General features: G+C 46.8%; 1 protein-coding gene across 2 annotated transcripts in view; it reads left to right on the top strand.

The window, feature by feature from the left end:
- GPR20 (G protein-coupled receptor 20) overlaps positions 1 to 15,665 on the top strand; it is a 48,769-nt gene that overhangs the window by 20,498 nt on the left and 12,606 nt on the right. Inside the window, exon 1 of one of the 2 annotated variants that reach the window (XM_039521512.1) lies at positions 13,116 to 13,225. The exons of the other annotated variant lie outside the window; for it this stretch is intronic. The gene's annotated coding sequence lies outside the window, so the exon portion shown is untranslated. Of the gene's footprint in view, positions 1 to 13,115; positions 13,226 to 15,665 lie in introns of those variants that run through there. 2 annotated transcript variants of the gene reach the window in all.

The raw sequence follows: 15,665 nt of genomic DNA, 5'->3' as shown, positions 1-15,665 counted from the left end.
CATCATTAGTCAGCCAAGCCCTGAGCTCACCATGAGCTCTGCGTGAGTGGAGTTCTGCTCACCGTAGGATTCCCTAGCCCAAGCATGAAGTAGCCAAGTGGGTGTTGGTGCAGCTCAGGGAGCTGTTAATGGGGTACGAGGGCTTTTATTCATTCACCTTTCATCCAGAAAGATCTCAAAGGGCCTCCCACAACTACACTCAAGGCGCGACAGTGATGTACTAAAGCAGGTTACCTGCATACAGTGGGAGGCAAATTGTGGCCAAAGATACTAGGGCAAACACTTTCTCATATGAAAAGTATGGCAGTTCTCTAATGGCCATGCACAGAAGACAGGACCTTGGTATTTAAAATGTTCTGTAAAAGAATCCCCACCCCCCAACACACACACACACACACACACACGGGCAAACACTTTCTCATATGAAAAGTATGGCAGTTCTCTAATGGCCATGCACAGAAGACAGGATCTTGGTATTTAAAATGTTCTGTAAAAGAATCCCCCACCGGCCAACACACACACACACACACCCCTTTCTGGGATTCAGTCCTGCAGCTCTAGGAAACCTACAAACCCCAGCCCTGCTGCTCACTAGTCCTTGCCCAAGAGAGCTTAACAGTAGATGATGATTTACAATAGTGGGACTGATATACACTTGGCTACGATGAGATGGCAAATTTTAAAACATGTCGCCTATAGTTTACTTGTCCTGGAAAAGGAAAGGAGACAAGAGGCAGCACAATCAATTTTAACAATCCTTGTGTGAGCTGAAAGATTTTTATAAAGCAACCAAATTTGTCCAAATGAGAAACTTGTCAGCCTGTGGGCATCACCTAAGTTGCATTATAGTAAAAGGAGTGAATTGCCGCTGCAAAACTGCGTAGGTGAAAGGGGAGCAATACATGCTGGGACCTGTAGTTTCTGCAGGCTGTACCTCTGTCATACAGTGTAAGGTGGACACACTCAACTTTGTAGGCACAAAATATTTGGGCCCCAGGCCAGACTCAGCTTGATAAACTGAAAAGATTGATTTCTTTCTCTTTCCTGCTTATAATGGCTCAAATTATACTGCTCTCGGAGGCAACTTGTAGAAGCCATGCCAAGGGATAATTCAGTGCTACTTCCAGGGCCGGCTCCAGGCACCAGCCGAGCAAGCTCGTGCTTGGGGTGGCAGATTCCAAGGGGGGCCACCCTTTTTTATCTTTTTCTTTTTGGTTCGCCGCTCTGGCCGCCCTGTAGAGGGTGGCGGCGCGGAGGAGGGGAGAGCCCTGCAGCAAACTCGGCAGGGCAGCCCGCGTCCTTCCCTCCCAGCCAACCGGAGCGGCGCGGAGCTCTCCCGGCAGGCGGCGTGGCGGGAGGGGCTGTGTGGCGAGCGCCCCGCTGAAGCCCTGGCCACCCCCCTTCTCTCTCTCCCCCCCTGCTCCCTCCCTCTACCCCGTGCTAGACCGGGCACGCACTCCGCTCCACGTCTGCAGCACAGGGAGTCTCCCTGCACTCTGGCTCGGGCCGCCCTGCAGAGTTTGTGGGGGCTTTTTGGTTTTTTTTGCTTGGGGCGGCAAAAAAGCCAGAGCCGGCCCTGGCTACTTTCTTTCAGTTTCAGACAGAAATGTAAACCCAATTCGTGATTAAGTCATATTGAGTTTGGCCGCCTCAAATATATGCATGTATATGTGTATGATGGATACGTGTGTGCGTGTGTGTGTGTGTACAGACAGACAAGAGGCATGTTAAAACTGCTGTATAGTCAAACCAAGTGCAAATTGTAAACTGGACCCCATCACGTCCATTTGGCCAACTAGGTTTTGTAGCAGATTTGTTGGTCTACTGGTTCCTGGGACCACTCAACCTCCAGTTAAAGCCAACAGCCACCAATAGAATCCATCAGAGGGAGGCCAGCTGATTATTCTAATGAAGTGGACTAGCATTTCCATTAGGGAGCTCCAACGAGATTGTGTTTGGGCAACAAACAGGATCTGCTTTGGGTTGATGCAGGGCATGTGTCCTGAGCCTTGGCACAGCCCAAGACAAAGTAATGAAACATAATGTAACAAATGGTCATGTAACAACATAATGAGATAAAGCTGCAGAAGCGAATCAAGATTTTACAACACGGGCAGTTTGTACTTAAGTCCCAGCCAAGGAACTCGTTGTGTGTCTATAAAGGAGGCTTGATTGAAGGGCCTGAGTCTTCCAGGAAGATGAATTATGGGTGAACTTATGATTTAGTTCTGGCCCTCCCCAAATATTGCCGTTAGTTGCCTGCTCTGCAGTGAGTTCAAGGCCTCCTTGGTAATCTGCAGTCAAGAGTTACTCTCTGCTGCTACATCCCTGATGGGGGGGAAATTCCCTCGGACTTTTGGTTAACCAGAGCTACCTCTGAGATAGCAGAATGCAGCAGGGTCACTCCATCCAGCCAGTCCCTAGGAAACAGGAACGACAAAGCTGGAATAATTAATAATAATTAATAATGTGTTATTCTAAAGAGAAATCTTTCTGAAGCAGTAACAATTGAAGGTGCAATGGATTTCAGATGTCTGGGAAATTCATGGGACAGTCACATTTAAGGCATACAAGGTACTGTCATCTTACAAATAAAAACTACCCATCTTATTATCAGGGCCTGTAGAATTCTGCAGCACTGTTTGTTAGAGTTTAAGAAACTGTATATTTTTGAATTTTTAACAGTTTTTTCTTTTAATTCCAATTTCTAATAGAGCCCCCTTCAATCAGATCTCCTAAATCCCCCCTCCCCCACAAAAAAATATCAGTGTTTCTGTACCTCTGGTGTTTATAAGGGTTTTTTGAGCCAGGGGAAACTGAGGCACCAGCCCTGCAATGAGCTAGGTGCAGAGGTCCACTTACCCAGAGCTCACTGTAGGATCAGGGCCTGGCTGACTGAAGAACCAAGTTACTATAAAGTCAAGCTATCCTGGAGAATTGCCAGTGCAAAGGAAACAAACCAGGCAATTAATGGAGAGGAAAAAAAGCTATTATTTTACCAGCTTCTTTCATACACTGCGATTTTACAGACTCCTCGTGGAGATGGCAGCTGCAGAATCTGCAGAGAGAAGTATGATTTTTGAAGACGGGGCCCTGTATTTTATGTACTTGGCTTACGTACTTTACAGGCTTTCACCCTAGTATTTATTATTATCCATTCCAATCATGCCTAAAGGCTCCAACTGAGATCAGAACCCACTGTCCTGTGCCCACCCCCAGGGAGAGACAGTTCCTGCCCTGCAGATCTGACAGTCTAAATTGACAAGACAAAGGGCTTGCAGGGAAAGGAAGCATTAGCATCACTGTTGTACAGATGAGGCACTGAGGCGCTATCTGAATGACACAAGCCAGCAACTGAAGCCCCCTCTTCTGAATGTTAAGTCAGTGCTTTAACTGTAAGGCCCTGACTTCACTGGGGCTACTCACATTCGTACAGGGCCGGCTCCAGGCACCAGCCCAGCAAGCAGGTGCTTGGGGCGGCCAAGGGGAGGGGGCGGCAAGTCGGGCTTTTCAGTGGCAATTCAGTGCTGGGTCCCTCGGTCCCTCCTGGAGGGAAGGACCTGCTGTCGAAGAAGAAAGTGGTGTGGTGGAGCTGCCGCCAATAGCGGCTGCTTTTTTTTTTTTTTTTTCTTCCTGCTGCTTGGGGCGGCAAAAACCCTGGAGCCGGCCCTGCATGCGTAAGCAGTTTGCTGACTCAGACCCTAAAGTGGTTGTCTTGCAACTGACTGTACAGTCACACTACAAAAACAGACTCCACCTAGAGACTGCTGAATTGGAATTAATTTGCAAATTGGACACCAGCAAATTAGGCTTGAATAAAGACTGGGAGTGGATGGGTCATTACTCAAAGTAAAACTATTTTCCCGTGCTTATTTTTTTCCCCCTACAGTTCCTCACATCTCCTTGTCAATTGCTGGAAATGGGCCATTTTCATTACCACTACAAACAGTTCTTTTTCTCCCCTGCTGCTAATAGCTCACCTTAACTGATCACTCTCCTTATAGGGTGTATGGTAACACCCATTGTTTCATATTCTCTGTGTATATATATATCTTCCTACTGTATTTTCCACTGCATGCATCCGATGAAGTGGGCTGTAGCCCACGAAAGCTTATGCTCAAATAAATTTGTTAGTCTCTAAGGTGCCACAAGTACTCCTGTTCTTTTTTGAGAGATAGATCAATGCATCCTGCTGAAATCTAAGCCATGCTCAAAGCTACTGGAGCCACTTCAGCACTGCTAGTTTAACGTTGCCTGCCACGTTTAAACACAGATGGGCTCGATCCAAACCTCTGGATCCAAACAACCCTGTTTTTATTGGGCTGTGTTTGAATTCGAAACCCGGATCCTGACCAAATTCTGCAGTTCAAGCCCATCTGTGCATTTACACCACAGCCCCATCCTGTGAACATCTTTGAGGCAGGCAGGACGCTTGTCCCTGGAGCAAGGGCAGGAGTTCAGGGCTGGCCCTTCTATGACGGGCACAGGTCCCCAGTGACGAAGGAGGTCACTTCAGCTCAGTTGCACCCTTCTCTCCTGTGGGTGCCCAGGGGATGTTTGGGAGTTGTAAGGAGCAAATGGGTTTAGGAAGGCTGGTCTCAGCTGAATCCCGGGCTGTTTTACCAGTTACATGAATGTATTTTCTTGCTGTTCGCTGGAGGGCAGGGCCTTGCCAACTGAGACTGTGTTTTCCTGCGAAGTCATTTCAGCAGCCTCCAGTGTCTTCAACTCATCTGCCAAACCCACAGTTCATCCGGGTTCCCCACTCTCGCCATAAAGCCGCCCTCCTTTCTCCCAGAAGACCCTGGGCACGCACAGCTCCTGCCACGGCACCACTGACTCCAGCTGAGCGAATTACCCCACCGAGCGCTGACCCGCCAAAGAGCTGGGACCTGGGCAGGAACAGCTTTAAGGGGGCTCAGTACTGAATTCACAAGTGCATCTGTTATGCAAGGGTGATCGCATTCCTACACACACACACACACACACACACACACACACACACACACACACACACACACACACACACACACACACACACACCCTCCTGCTCCAAATGCAAATGTCCCTCTGCGTCTTCCTGACAAACAAGCCCAGCAGGAAATCCTTTGCTGGGAATTAAAGAAAGATCCACGTGACGCTGCAAAACTGGACGTAGCATTCTTGGCAGTTAGCTTCTTAAGCTTAAAAAAAGAAACAGCTGCTAGTGAGAGCAATGGCCCAGTGACATAACATGGAGCGGTGCCAGAGGAGGGACCTGAGTTCAGACCTGGACCATCAGGGCAGTTCAGAGGCAATATGGTCCCATCGGAGCAGGAGAGACACTCTCACTGAGATGGGTTGGACACAGCTCACTTTGGAGCTAACAAAGAGAGGTCAATCGGGAATGTCTTAAGCTAAAGAACAGTCCCCTAAGGAGTAGTATCCTGATTGTCTGCATCACTTAAAGCTGGCATGGACAGATTGTACTGTAGGGAAGAACCCTGAACTGACCCCCTACATATGGATTAAAAGGGCTTTTAGGTCTGTTCCATCTTCAGCTTCCATGACGCTTCAGCCAGAAGGGTGGGTTGTCCTTGGGAGGGAATTACGATCAGGAAGGTGAGTTCAACAAAAAGTTACCCCTTTCATTCTATGGGGGTAACAAGCAATTGTCCCCTACTGGTCCATTCAAACCCTTGGGAATCGGAGCTCTTAGAACGTGAGGAAATACTGGAGCCCGTCCGTGGAGGCAAGGGTGCTGCTTTCTCAGGAGAAGGAAGGAAAGAAAGAACAGATGTTGCTCGCATTTTAGGTTCCTTCACCCAGAGGATCCACCATCCCCAGCAGATGAGAGAGGAAGGAAGCCCAACTCATCCACAGCTAGAATCTTGTGCTGCTTAAAACAGATAGGCTGGTGGTGGTGGTGCTGAGTGCTGCTTACAAGCAGACAGTCCATTTACTTTTACCTCATCCCATCCCCCCACCCCCCCCCCCCCCCTGTTGTTGTGTCCACCTGTGTCTGTGTCGTTATAACCTTAAAACCCAGGTGTTAAGGGGGCCGCCAGGCCTTTTTCTTGTTTTCTGTGTCTGTACAGCACACCAATGGAAATGACTGGAGATCTTGACTGGGGCCCTACTCCTGCAATGCAAATAAATGATGATGATTGATGATGATGATGCTTCAGAGCAGGAGTCAGGAAGGAATATTTCCTCAGTCTGCAGCATGGCCTGCTGGGTTATTGTATAGGAGAAGGAGGAGGGTGTTTCCTCCTTCTGAATTCTCAGGTATCAGGCAGCTACTGGAGGCAAGATGCTCACTGGTCTGATCTGGGATGGCCAACCCAAAGAAGCAAACACCATAACTGGCAACGAACCTGAAGCAAATATTTAAGACCCGGATCCAGAATCTGACACCCGCCCCCCCAAATCTGAGAATGTTTGGCTCTAACATGTAGGTTCAGCCCAGGATAGAGCTAGGGGGGAAATGTAAAAGCTGTGTCTCATTTTAGAATCTGAATCTCTCCCCCCCATACACACACCCAAGAGCTGGTGGGGCTGGCTCCAGGGTTTAGTTCTGAGCCATCTCCAAGCAGAGATGAGCACTAGCCTGACACGGGGGTGTGTGACGTAACCAAAGAGCCACTCCCAGTGGAGGCCACCTCAGCACAGCAAGCTCCGGCCTGGCAGGATGCACCGTCGTAGTTCACCTTGTAGAACAACATGCAGAGGACGGGGGAGGGGGAGATGTAATGAAGGGTAGCGTTTGACTGGGCAAGGCTTGCCACTGTCTGAGCCACCAGCACTGATGGGTCAGTGAGAGGGATAGCTCAATGGTTTGAGCATTGGCCTACTAAACCTAGGGTTATGAGTTCAATCCTTGAGGGGGCCATTTAGGGAACTGGGGTAAAAATCTGTCTGGGGATTGGTCCTGCTTTGAGCAGGGGGTTAGACCTTCTGAGGTCCCTTCCAACCCTAATCTTCTATGATTCTATGTCTGTTCTGACAGCTGCCATACAAGTCATTGTACTTCCTGTGGCATGTTAGGTTTAGGGCCGTCACTCAAAATTGAGCGCTGGAGGTTGAGAAGCAGAGCTTGATTTCCTGTCATGCAGTGGCAGCAGTGAATTGAAACTAAGTTGGGCTCAACAATACTTCAGGGGACCCAAAACATCAGGCCCCATGCAGACTCTTCCTTCCAGCCTCCCTGCACCTATAAACCTGGATTTGCCCCTGGATGGACTCCACTGGCCATTAAAACCCCGTGGCATTCAAGAGCTGTCTGCCTGAGTGATGAATTTTAGCACTTTCACTAAGCTGCACTCATTGTCAGCTAACGTCCTCCCTGCCATAACTCCCCCGGCGTCAGCCAGGGACAGGAGGGGTAAATCTGGCCCTTCTCCACTCTTGCATCAGTCTCCCCTTCAGAGAACTGGGCCTAGTTCCCAAGGAGCATGAGCCTCCAAACGAGGGGTTGGGAGAATCAGCCTGAATAAAACGAGAACCCTTCAGAATCCTCACCCAGAACGTGAACAGGGCCCGTGCCAGAGCTGGGAGGAGGAGCCAGGTTTGCTGACTCCCAGCTCCCCCCCTCCCCCCCGCCCGCCCGATAACCATTACAGCAAAATAACAGCCAGCAGCTCTCTCAGAGCTGGGCATCCTGTGCTCCATGATCAGTTTGACTCGCGTCCCCTCTCCCTTTGCTGCAGGTAGATGAGTTAGGTGTTGAGCAGAGGGTATGGTCTATCGTCCATCAGGCTGCCACCTGATGGACTCTCGCCCCTTCTCCACTACACTCTGTCCCTCCGATTAGAACTGAAGCCAATGTTTTGCTCAGTGCCCTTTTAAAAATGTTCCCACACTCCTGTCCAAGGCTCACTCTCCAATCACAGAGCCCTTCTCCGCTGCTGCTGCTGTGGCTGCTGCTGGAGTGGGGGGACATAAATGCATTCCCTCGTCAGCACTGATGTAAACACGATGGGGCCAAAACACTTGACAAAATATTTCCATTATCGCTGCAGGTTCCTCCTTCATGTTTCACGAGGAAGGAAGTTCTTATAAGTTGTGGGCAATGGAAGAAAATGACCCTTTTTTTCCCCCCTATTGTTTGATGAAGTTGAACAAAGAACAATACTTTGTAGTTTACCTCCCTTTGCAAAGTGCTTTGAGATCTACAACTGAAAATAGCATTAGCCCCATGTTACAGACGGGGATGGTCAGGGTGGAGCAGCATTACCGTGACGTGTCCCCCGTCTTCCAGCAAATCAGTGTCAGGGTTCACAACAGAAACTATTGCCAATCCTCCAGATTCTCAGTCCTGTACCAAACTCACTGCATGGCACTACCACCCCGGCTGCCCAAGAAAATCAAGGGCATGGTCTTTAAGGACTGGTGATTGAGGAACTGCTATATATTGGGGAGGAGGAGTCTCATTTTTTTCTGAACCAGTTTGCACATAACAAACAGAGAAGCTGCTACTAGACACACCTGTATCATTCCCACTGTTTGATTTCAACCAATTATTCTTCCCAGAAAAACCCCACTGATCATTTCAGTTTAAACCACAAGGCTGATTCTACTACTGCCTGAGAGCCCTTTAGCAGAGCCGAGGCACCTCTGGATATGGACTCCTTCCCCTGCCTGACAGAAAGAGAAACACCTTCTTTGACCCTAAAAAAACCCCATGAAATCCAGATCTAACTATGTCAAAAGTCCAGGAAATGGTCATATTCAGGATTTTGGAACCTGCGATCCAGATCCAGCCTCCTGCAAAGTTCATGGGGATTTGATCTAGGGATTGGGTCAGGGGCCATCTCTAACTACAATACAATCTTTCATTATGTGATAGTGTGGTCTATTCTACTAATAGAATATAATGTTAAAGAAGTACATTCATTTTATACTGCTTCTCCAGTGAGAGGGCATAATTAAGATAATGACACATCTCATCTGATGTCTCATAGCACTTGGATAAGCAGCATTATTCCTGAGGCACAACACAGCTGAGGCACAACACAGCTAAGTGACTCTAGACCCCACGTCTCCTGCCTCTCAGTCCAGTTCCCTATCCTGAATACCCCACTGTCTCTGATATGTTGTTTTAGGTTTAACTAGTACCTTTTCCCACCTAAAACATTCAAACACGCTATACAGTACTTGACATCATCGCATATTCATCTGAGCAAGCATGAGAAATTCCAGCCCACAAGTTTGGGATTTTTTTGCTTTTTTAGAAAATTATAAATGACTGAAAATAGAGATATAATGGCCCTGATCCTGCCCTTGAGTTGTGCCTATGCCTCCTGGTAGTCAATGAAAGCTGTGTCTGCGCCTGCATTTGGCTCAGAAACCAGATAGGCCATCTCCACCTTAACTGCAGCTAGGCCTACAGCCATCCATGGGAAACCTGCCTTTCCACACATCATGCTCGGCACAGTCTCACAGACCACTTGAAATGTTCCAGCTGCTGCCACTGTGAATACAGCTCTAAATTCAGCAACGAGAGAGAGTATGTGATCGCAGAGAAAGCTCTCTTTAACCCATGTGCTAGGGATAGGAGTACAGCATCTGTGCGGCACGCAAAGTCAGCAGAGGGACAAAGCAGGGAGCCACCCAGTCAATGAGCAGGTGACCAGAACACCGATATCAATAGAATACCAATATCAAGAGAACACCTTGGGAGAAAATCCCCTCCTTGTCCCTGACCAGGACTTTGGAAAGAATTCCTCCCAGCAGGTTTAACTTGAGATTTACTCTCTAGGGCAAGAGGATGTCTGAAAGGTTTCCATTACGTTCCCATCACAGCCTGTATAGAGGAGAATGAAGTATTTGCTTTGTTTCCATGGGTTCAACCCTTCTCTATTGTACTCTTCATTCCATTGCATGCCAGCATGGAAGATGGAGCCTTGGTAGAGAAGATGGTGGAAGAGCATGATGCGAGCTCCTGCATCAGGCCAATGATTAGCTGGGAAGAGATGATTCATGGAGCCCTTGCAATAATGCTTGCTTTTAAAGTCCCTGGGATTTCGCAGCACACAAGTGACGTGGGTGTCCAGAAAGAAGGCTGGGCTGGAGCGCAGGAGGAGACGGCTAACTGGACTGGAAAGCTCCCGAGGTCAGAGAGGATGTTCCAGAAATAGGGGCAGAGAACCTGTTCCTGATTATGGGGAAAACCAAAAATAGACAATTAAAAAATAACACAGAACCACGCAAAGTTCAGCTTGCGGCTCCCTGGGAAAGATCCAAGGATGAAAACATTCCAGAAAATGAGGTCAACCTTCGCTAATAACCACTGTCCAATGAGACACTGATGCGCTGAGTTTACCATTGGTCTATTTATGGGCCTGGCCTATAGACCCAAAGCTCAATCTCCCTTGAACAATCCTGCTGTGACATGCTGATTGGCTGTATCCCAGCCTTCCCCCATTTGTTTTATTGTGTGTCTACACATGGTGTACAAATATTGCATTAAGCTGTTTATACCAAAATTCGGCAGCCATTGAAGAAAATGGCTTCGTAATTAATCATATTTGGAACTACATTTACCGTTAGTGTTCATTTTCATGACCGAGGTGATTCCTGCCTCTTTAGCTGTGGATGAAATCCCCGATGGCGAGTGAAATCCTGTTCTGTAGCGGGGGGGTCTGAGCGGTGCCCTACACGTTCCGTGCTCCTGAGCTTAGTGTCCCCACAGCAACGTGCACAGGGGATGGGTGGGAATGGGGCGGGGCGGGGTGAGGGGGCAGATGCAATGCCATGTAGATGCTCCTGCCTTTATTAACATTCCCTAGCCCTGCCCAGAGGCTGTATTACAGTCAAAGGGGCTACCGTGGAAGTGTCCATGAAATGACTCTAGACACGCTCCGTGGCTGTCAGGGTTCCCACCCCTCTCTGAACTTTAGGGTACAGCTGTGGGGACCCACATGAAAGACCCCCCTAAGCTTATTTCTACCAGCTTAGGTTAAAACTTCCCAAGGCACAAATTCTTCCTTGTACCTTGGATTAGGTAAACGCTGCCTCCACCAAATGATTCAAACAAAGAATCAGGGAAAGGACCACTTGGAGTCCTATTTCCCCAAAATATTCCCCCAACCCCTACACCCCCCTTTCCTGAGGAGGCTTGAGAATAAACAAGATGAGCATAGACCAGCCTTGAGTTTTTAGGATACTAAAAAACCCAATCAGATTCTTAAAAAAACAGAAGTTTATTAGAAAGAAAAATGGTGAAAGGAGTACCTCTGTAAGAGTAGAATGGAAGATAATCTCACAGGCAATCAGATTCAAAACACAGAGGGTTTCCCTCGGGGCAAAGCCTTAAAGTTACAAAAAGAAAAAACAGGAATACACATTCCCCCCAGCACAGAGAAATTCACAAGCCAAAATAAAAGATAATCTAACTCATTTCCTAGCTAAATACTTACTAACTCTCTAGGAATTGGATTGCTTGTTTCCTTGATCTGTCTCAGGCAAAAGCCACACGGAACAGACAAAACAAAGCCTTTCTCTCCCGCCACCCCCATTTGAAAGTATCTTGTCCCCTTATTGGTCCTTTTGGTCAGGTGCCAGCCAGGTTACTTGAGTTTCTTAACCCTTTACAGGTAAGAGGATTTTGTGCCTCTGGCCAGGAGGGATTTTATAGTACTGTATACAGAAAGGTGGTTACCCTTCCCTTTATATTTATAATAGCAGCCATTGCCTTGGGTGGCTTGTCTTGCATTGGCCCTGTTTCAGGAAGAAGCTCTTAGTTACTATTATCAATAAAATGTGTTGGATGGTTTGTTTGGTGAACTCCCTGTGGAAACGGCAGCCTCTCATCTGCTGCATTCAGTGTCAAAGAGGAGTTGGACATTCGCATTTATTTCCCCATCCATTGAGAACTGGGTTTGTTTATTTAGCCGGGTTTGTTTAGTTAGCCAGGTCTGACCAATACTCAGAAGAGATCATCATAATCCAGCTATCAAACCACTGCTACTGGGACTAATTCTGTGGTGAAACGTCTAACCGCCTTGTGGCCTGTCTTCAATGGGTGCCAATCTGCTCCCTCGCCTTTCGGTATCTGAAAAGCTTGCAGCCAGCTAGCTAAGAGTCTGCAATCATGCTAATCATAGTATTTGATAGAGTGCCTCTCTTTCGACTATCTCAACTCGCTTTATGAACAGTAATTAAACTCATCATTCAGAAGTGTAAACTGATGTGCCGAGATGTTAAGTAGCTTGTCTAAATTTATACATATGGGAACAGAACCCAGGAGTCCTGACTGTCTACTGGTCTAACTTATGAGCTACTTGCCACTAGGCAGATAGCTGTCTAAACTTCTGTCCATACCATCCTTCCAATGAGTAGGATTTTGAAAAAGGAAGGCATTTACCTATGTTTCTTCTTCCCAAGCCATGGCAAGCAAGTCATCTGGCACTTCAGAATGCCAGCAGATTCCAGAGACTAGTTTGAAAAGTATTTATTGTTTGCAATGTGGTAGCACCCAAAATCTGTAAGACACAGTAGTCCTTGTCTAGGCAACTTGATCCCTTTTTGTTCCCCCAATATATCCTCCGCCTACCATGCCCAGCCCACGGTAGAGATTCAGGCTCTGTATCAGAGCTTGGCAGGAACAAAGCAGTATGTCAGATGGTATCTATATTAACGAAAGTGAAAAAGATGGTCTGTAGGAGTGACAGAGCTTCTCACCTGTCCCCTGAATTCACCAGTGGAGGAGGAAGATCTTGGAGATCTTGGTAAGAGCAATGAGACTAGACAAAGGCAATTTAAAACTTGACTTACACCCTGAAGCAAAAAATATGTCTCCTGATTTGTACCCAGGAGGGGACGCTCATCTCCCCATGCAGGTAGGAAAGCTACCCATGGCAATGGATGCAGAGATTTATTGAGTAGAGATGCATAGGGATTCGTACCATAGGGAAGGTCTTAAATCCTCTCCGACATTTCTAACACTTCATAAATTTCAGGCAGACTTGGGCAAGAAGCCAGATGCTTGCAAAGAAATTCTGAATGCTGAAGGCAAGAAGTGGAATTTTTTTTTTTAGTATATTTTTTCCTCTTGGTTTCAATGCTATATTTAGGGAGGGTGAGGGGAAAGAGAGAGAGATTAGGCATTTCTTCATCTTCTGTAGTCACTCCAGTTGCTCTGCTCCTCATAACCGATGCCTCCTTTCCGGATAATGTTCAGTTCCGCCAGGGAATTTTCTTAACCAGGGCTCCTGTAAGGGCAAAAGAGGAAAGCAGATCAGAGGTAAGTCAGCCTATCACTTCTGAGGCAGCACATAATAATTATTGCTCTGATGAACAATGATCAGTTATTAGCCAGGTAGAATGCCTGAAGTAGTTTCAGAAAAGGTTTGGAGTAAGTGAATCAACTCTGCTTGGTCACTCAGCAATCGAGTGCTGTGAGTTTGAGAGTCCCTTCGCAGGCAGCTGTAGCAGACTCAGCTCGTCCATGGATTGGGAGTAGAGGAACAGTTGTAGTGCACACTAAACAGTGGGGTATATAAACTCTCCTGGTCTTGATTTTCCCACTGGAGTAACTCTCTGGTTTTGGTTGAGTCCCTGATTGCCCGTGAAGGGGGAATGAGTCCCGGCCAGAGTCTGTTCCTGACTGTTCTGTGTGGCCTTCTGCACATCCCCTGAACTTCTCTGCAGCTGAGTTTGTAAAATAATATCACCGGATTTATCTACTTCACAGGGCATTTACCTAACGCACAGTGAGAATTATTTAAGGTTTACAAAGGGCTTTGCATTGCTGGTGTGAAAGGTATCACAGATCTGTCACTGCTTTGGGTCTGTGTTTTGTTGCTAAACGTGAATTCTCGTTAAAGTTGGCTTATACGGATTAAAAAGTAGGAAGGCCGTGATGCTCTGTGCACTGTCTCTTAACACCTGGCACAGAAAGCTAGGCTTGCTGAGGGCTGGAGAATGATGCAGACCAAAGCTTGACAGCGCAGCAGAAAGTGACAGAACCTTTCAGAAAAATGCTGCTTTCCTTCTTTTCATAAAGTGCCTAGGTCACTATTAGAAGAAACACTTTAGCATGGTCACGTGACATGCCCTTTTGCTATGGCTGCTACTAGTGGGAAATTCTGGGTAAAATACTCCACCCGTTGCTCATTTCAAACCTTTTCCTCGGCGAAGATTAAACTTGCAAAGCCCGTACAGTTGGTCGGAACTGCAGCAAGGCTGGCACGTGTCTAGTGCTAAAATCCTATGAAACAAGAGATGAAAATTTCACTAAAAAGAGTTGAGACTCAAACATTTGGGAATTCAACCAAGCAAAAGTTTATTTCCTGTGGAATCTTTATTATTGATCTACAGAGAGAGAAATAGGAAGACAGTCCAGTCCAATGGAAAGAACAGTTGATTGGGAGTCATAAAATGTGCAGTTTCTTCCCAGCTGTGCCACTGACCTGCGATGTGCCTCAGTTTCCCTGTCAGTAGAAAGAGGATAAGGGTACTCACAAAACACTTGGAGATCAAGGGATGAGACTGCTGTATAAGAATGAAGCATTTTGATGAGCATTCAGGAGAAGCAGTGTACACTGTGCCCTCTGCACTTTCACTCAGCGTTTGAAACAAACTCTGGAGTGGCCAATACCGTTCTCTCTACTGGCAATGACTAAAATACAGGGAGCCCATGTGGGGAAGTCGTATGTTGGATGACATGCTGATGGAGTGATTCTCATAGGTCTGCCTTTGTTTGGCACGTAACCCTGGGCGAGAAAGTTAAGGGACCAAACGTAACTCCCTGTTGAAAGGCTCTGCCATTCATATCCCCAGCCAATTCTGCTTAGGCCTGTAAGAGCAGCCAAGCAGCTGGAGAAAAATAAAGAGAAGAACTTCACCTTAATACACAAATGGCTCATGGCTCAGAGGTCTTTCAAATAAAAGAACCTTACCTTTCCAAAAGGTACTGCACCGATGTCTTTTGCCTCTTGTACGGAGTTACTGTGTAATAGAGATAGAGAGAGAGATGATGGACATCATGACATGAGGTATATTTCTCGCCCTCCAATCTGCTCACTAATCCATCCCTAGCAGGTGTACTATTAGCATTCAAAATCTCTGAGCTTCTTTCTGAAAGCAGCCCCTTTTCTAAAACAATAAAGAACCTGTTACAAAAAGGCCTGTCTTCCTTTGTTTCTAGCTCTGGCAGATTGTGAGATATTGAACCTTCAAAATCATAATGGGAGAGCTAGCTTAATAGATCATTTGTACAGATACGAAAATGTACCGCATAACCTAAGGCTTTACAGGAAGAGGGACATACAAAATACCACGGCATCAATAAGATGTCTGAAAAATCTAAACATTTCAGGAGTAACTCTTCTCTAAAATGTGGCATACACAAGTCAGTGGTGGCTTGAAGGCTTTATTGGCACTGAGCTAGGCGACCTGTGTAATGTAACCATTTCTGATTTATGATAAGAATAAACTCATAACAGCTCCGACCATTGTGTGTGTATATTTAGTGACAGGCAAATGACATATTTCTCTCTCTCTCTCTCTCTCTCTCTATATATATATATAGGTCGACTTCTTCCCTCACTTCTACTGGTGTAAATCAGGAGTACCTCTGTTGAAGTTAGTGGAGTTACACCACTGCAAAGTAGACATAATGATAGACAAGCCCATGAATATTTCCCAGTATGCGGATTTGTATTTTCACAAGCTTCATTCCA

The sequence above is a fragment of the Mauremys reevesii genome, linkage group 2 (assembly GCF_016161935.1).
Source record: "Mauremys reevesii isolate NIE-2019 linkage group 2, ASM1616193v1, whole genome shotgun sequence".
Classification (NCBI taxonomy): Eukaryota; Metazoa; Chordata; order Testudines; family Geoemydidae; genus Mauremys; species Mauremys reevesii.
Note: the sequence above shows the minus strand (reverse complement) of the source record. Positions and strands in the feature narration are given on the sequence as shown.